Here is a 6,000-nt window from a genome sequence, read left to right as displayed (position 1 = left end):
GGGGTTTGGGGAGGGGAGGGACTTCAATGCCATAGTCCAATTGCCAAAGCGGCCATTTTCTTCAGGGGAACTGATCTCTATTGGCTGGGGATCAGTTGTAATAGCAGGAGATCTCCAGCTAGTACCTGGAGGTTTAAACCAAACAACAGGCTCACGCAGGCTCAGATAAATACACTATATTGTGTTGCAAACAATAACAACTTATAATACTATAATTAGGGTTGCCAACTGCCAGGAGATCTCCTGCTAATTCAACTGATCTCCAGCCGATAGAGGTCAGATCGCCTGGAGAAAAATGGCCGCTTTGGCAATTGGCCTCTATGGCATTGAAGCCCCTCCCCAAACCCCACCCTCCTCAAACTCCGCCCCAAAATCTCCCGCCGGTGGAGAAGAGGGACCTGGCAACCCTAACTATAATATACTAAACGCTTATACTAAATATTATGCTACACTATTACAATGAAAACTACTACTATATATCATTGACAACAACACATATATCACTAATACAGACATATGTCTACCATAGCATCCAAAAACATGAGGCAACTGCAGAGAAAAGTCCAATGTTGAACGCCATCAATGAAAGTCCATGGCGTGAAAAACCTCCAGACAGGAGGAACACAGCGAGGTAAGCATGACAAGATCCCAACCAGGGAAAGTGGAAGAGTAAGCAAAATCCAGCAAGAGCAAGAACGTGAATTCCAGATATTTCCAAGTTTCGAAATACTTCTTCAGCTTGCAAATTACATTTCCAGATGCTTACATTTGGTCTTTTAGCGTTAGAAATTTCTTTGCGCAATACAATGGCTTCTGGGACCAATAGATAAATACTTGTAGTAGACCTCTGTGGGTTCAAAGGACGCTTCTCAAAGACGCTTCCGGGTGTAAAATGGAAGTGACATAATCCATCTGAAGTAGGGTTGCCAACTTCCAGGTAGTTAAACCAAAAAATGCACAGGTATTAAATAGACAAGCTGTATGGAAAAATAATACCAATAGTAATAGTAGCTGCAGATCGCCTGCTATTACGACTGATCTCCAGACGATAGTGATCAGTTCCCCTGAAGAAAATGGCCACTTTGGAATTGGACTCTATGGCACTGAAGTCCCTCCCGCCGGTGGCAAAGAGGGACGTGGCAACCCTAATCTGAAGTGGGCTCTAGTCCATGCTGGAATAAAATATTGTTAGTCTTTAAGGTGCCACAGGACTCTTGGTTGTTGTTGTTTTTGCTGCAAATGACTAAATGGCTGGTCCCTCTGGAACTAATGGCATTATTTCAGAATTTTCAAACCAGGTTTCAGTTACACATACCAGGAAGATACTCTGCAAGTAAATCACAAAGATCTTATTTTACTGACCCAGCATTCCACAACATCAAAGTTGAAGTGGGGGGTAGCATTGAGAGTCCATGTGCCTCTGGATGGAACTCTGGATGGACAGTACAAGCAGCAGTCCTTGGTATATTCTCAGTGAATGTCCCAATGATCAAAAACAGCCAGAAATGGGACTTCTGCATCCTGCATATTCTCCAGTGCTGGGGTGTGGTCTCATGCCGTACTGGTCAGAAGAGTCTGCGGTTAGCTATACAGATCTCTGGATACTTACCAGCCTCTTTCATTATCTAGGGTGGGCATAACTTCATGCAGATAAGGCAATTATCCACTGGCAGCAACCCAGTCTGACTGTTAATATCTTGTGCTGCCACTCCACAATGTCTCTTGAACATTCCAGCACTCAGGTAAGTTTTGCTCATCAGCAGTGCATCCATGCTGCATCCAATGGTTTATGATTGTCATAGCTGATAATCACTTTAGTTAGTTTGTAGTACTAGTGACTTCCGGGCTCTTGCATTTAATCTATAGGGTTGCCAACCTCCAGGTGGTGACTAGAGATCTCCCACTATTACAACTGATCTCCAGGCGATATAAATCAGTTCCCCCTGGAGAAAATGGCTGCTTTGGCAATTGGACTCTATGGCATTGAAGTCCCTCCCCTCCCCAAACGCCATCTTCCTCAGACCCCACCCCCAAAATCTCCCATGTATTTCCCAACCCAGAGCCGGCAACCCTGTTAATCAGTTATATCCTGTATAACATCAATTGAGTCCACTATGGTGTGGCGTGTTGGATTAGGAATGGGGACATGGGTTCAAATCACCCTCAGCCATGAAGATCACTAGATAACTTTGGACCATTCTCTCTCTGCCTAACCTACCTCACAAGGTTGCATTGAGGATTCAGTGGGGGAGATGAGGAATCATGTGCATTGCCCTCAATAACTTCAAGTGTGGAAACAAACACATCCAGAGGAAGGTGGAATAAAATGTAATAAATAAAATTATATGATGGGCAGCATTTGGTGTGAATGTATGTTTGGGATCAGCAACTGTGAGTGTTGCAACTGCCTTGCATAAACTTATGAGACCCACCTGTTAAAGATTCAGCACACAAAATAGCCCCTAATTACTAGCACACGGGGACTGCTGGTACACAGGAACACAGATTCTGGCTGGAGAAATGTTCTGAGAGATGAACTACTGCTCAGAATGTTCTGTGGTACATCAGTGAGTCATAAGATGCATTTGACATCCAGCATTTTTGTACAAGAGGGCAGATGATAAAAACAAATTAGACTGAGGATGCAGTATCCAGCGTGTCAACATATTTCTCTTGCAGCATACAAATACGGTACAGTACTTCTGCAGTTGACAACACCCTAATCACACAAAAGAAAGGCAAGTGATTGCAATGTCATTGCTGGGGGGAAAGGCCAAGAACTAAACTAATAAATCCCACTTTGGCTTCATTTACATTAATTTATAGAGACAATGCTTGCTAACACAAAGATGATGATTCACACAAACATGAATCCAATACCACACAAACAACTGGGTATACGTGTGAGGAGTTGTGTGGATTCTCTCCTGTAGCACACAACATACCTGACTGGATTGCTGTTTATGCATGTTCTTAATTCTTGGGCTCACTGTTTCAAGCTCTTGCCTATTGGTTGGATCCGAAGATGCCCTTCTGCTCACAGGATTCTCCTATTTATGGAAGAAATTCTTACATCAACAGACGGCTCCTTTCATAAGAAGGGTGCCTTTGGATCCAATCCGATGCTTCTTTTATATAACCATAGGATTTTGCTCTTTGGGAATATTTTTTGCAGAATGTGGAAGTTTCTGCAGAGTTCTGCAGGAAACACCCATCAAGGTCCCAGCTGCCACTTACCAAAGGGGAAGGCATGCTTCAAGGATTTTGATTTCCTTGAGACCTTTCTTCTTCACTAGAGTAAGGATCTTCTTTGACACTTCACTTTGGCTGCTAAGTGCCAGCATCCAAGTACCATGGCTCATCCTCAGACCCAGGAGAATTTGGTAACCCAGTTTGAAAAAACCTGCTCTACACAATCATCTTGAAAGACTGGTGTGCACAATGAGTGTCTAAATACACACCACCTACTGCACATGCACTCAGCTACGTCGGATGTAATTAGTTAAAAAGGATTCTTTGAAAGCAGCTTGATTTTTCACTACTCAATGTTTCGGTATAAACTACACAAGGAAAATGGATGTTCTACATACACACTGAATAGGTTCTATGAATACTGACCCCTTTCACAGGTTTCATCTACAGTTAGGACTAGAGGAGCAGGGAGTTTCTTGCAAGCAAGAAAAGATCATTCTATTTATAAAAAAAATCTTTTTGCAGTTTTGGAATTTATTACACATTTAACACATTTTAATGTAGAGAGAACTTTCAGCTTTGTTAGAATTACTAGACAAACTTGATTATAAAATTGGATTACCTGCCATTTACGGTAATCTACTTTAAATTGGTATTATAAATTACTCTAGTCTAACAGCTTCTTGGAGGCAAGAGATTGTACCAAGTCAGTGTGAGGAAAAATGCTTTCCCATCCAAAACAAGAAAACACATTCAATCTTAGTCATGACTATGTTCAAGCCCTGGCAGATTTTGTCTGATCCCAAATCCTGACAGTATAATTTTAGTTGATCATACACGGCAGGAGTCCACAGTTTTTCATGCCCATAATGCATTCCAGATGCATTCTGGCATTGCACAAACAGCAAATAGAATGGACTGTGCCACTTCAACCTGCAGTTAGGGAACTGCATATTTGGTTTTCTCCAAGGTAAATAACTCCTTAACTAAAACAAAAACAAAAAAACCCTAGCACTGTTAAGAAGGCTTTTAGATGAGTTTATTCCCTGATGTACTAGCATCCTGCAAACAGAAAGCTGTTTTCCTCCCTCAAACATGGTAGACATTCCAACATGTGAAGCTCACCCACAGTCTGCTGTGGTACAGTCCAGGAAGCACTATACCAGATGCTCTTTCTGCACATTTGAATCTACTCTTAATTATTCATAAAAGGCATGATGGAAGGTATTGCACAGCAAGCTGCCTTGGTGGAAGGTCACTGCTGTCAGCCCTATCAGCCTACCTAATTAGCATTTCTTATGCTTGGGGACTAACTTAATTCAATAAAAATGCAAAGATATTTTGTCAGTAATGACAAGGGATACCAGTGTTGCCAAAGCCTATGGGAAGGATCTTTAATGTACTTGACAAAATATCATCTGCCCCAGGGATCCAGAGGGTGTGGCGGGATGCCTTGTTTCTATGGCTCAGACTTGATTCACTGTCACAATAGCCAACTCAGCCATGCACCTCAGCCAGTTAACATGATTCCACAAAAAAGCAATTAGGAGACATGTATGGAATACAGTAGGGATAGGCAACTAGAGGCCCAAAGCCTCAGTCAGACCCAGGGCCTTCCTATCTAGCTGATAGCATAGCTTCTGTTTCTTTATCTAGCTGCTTCCATTGATACAAGCTGAGATAGAAGAAGACACCTTGTGGGGTAGGTGGGGCTGAGAGAGTTCTGAGAGAACTGTGACTGGCCCAGGGTCACCCAGCAGGCTTCATGTGGAGGAGTGGGGAAACAAACCTGGTTCTCCGAATTAGAGTCCACCACTCTTGGCCACTATACCACGCTGGCAAAGAGCTATTTCAGCCTTTCTCCACACAGACACACACACACCTGCAACACAGGCTCTGTCCAAGTTCTCCTCTGATGGGCTGCTCCCTCCCAAACTGCATCTACCAGCAGCTATTGCACTGAATACCTCAGAGGGAGAAGTGACGCTCACTCATGGGCCTGGATGGGACCAACAGCAATGCCCTTTGCCCCCACCCCTCCCCAAACTATGTCCTGAAGCAACCGTCCCATTTAGTTATCAGTAATAAATTATAACTGCCCCACCAACCTTTTGGAGTTCTTTGAGAAAGTGAGCAAGCATCTAGACACTTGTGACCCAAGTATGCACTATATACTTGAACTTTCAAAATGGTTTTCACAAGGTACCCCATGGGATAAGAGGATGGGTTCTCTTATGGATTAAAAAATTGTTAAATTAGAGTAGGAATAAATGGATAGTTCTCAGTGTAGGAAGTCAGCAGTGGGGTCCCACATGGATCAGTATTGGGGATGGTACTATTTAATTTGTTCAAAAATTATCTGGAACTAGAGGTGAGTAGTGTAGTGGCCAAATTTGCAGATGACACAAAATTATTCAGGATGGTGAAAACCAAGACTGACTGTGAAGAGTTCCAGGAGGATCTCCACAAATTGGGTGAGTGGGCAACAATGTGGCAGATGATGTTTAATGTAGATAAGTGTAAGGTGATGCACACTGGAACAAACAAAAAACCCAACAAAATTCATATATAGGCTAATAGGGGCCTGAACTCGCTGAGAGTGAGAGGGGAAAATATTTTAGGGTCATAGTAGAGACCTCAATGAAAGTGTCAACCCAGTGTGCTGCAGCAGTAAAAAAAAAGGCAAACTCTACATGGGGAATAATTAGGAAAGGGACTGAAAATGAAACAGCCAATATTATAATGTATAGATCTATGGGGCAGATCTGGGCACTGTATCTCAAAAGGATACTATAGAGGTGGAAAAAG

The sequence above is a fragment of the Euleptes europaea genome, chromosome 2 (genome assembly GCF_029931775.1).
Source record: "Euleptes europaea isolate rEulEur1 chromosome 2, rEulEur1.hap1, whole genome shotgun sequence".
Classification (NCBI taxonomy): Eukaryota; Metazoa; Chordata; class Lepidosauria; order Squamata; family Sphaerodactylidae; genus Euleptes; species Euleptes europaea.
This window is presented reverse-complemented; position numbering follows the sequence as displayed.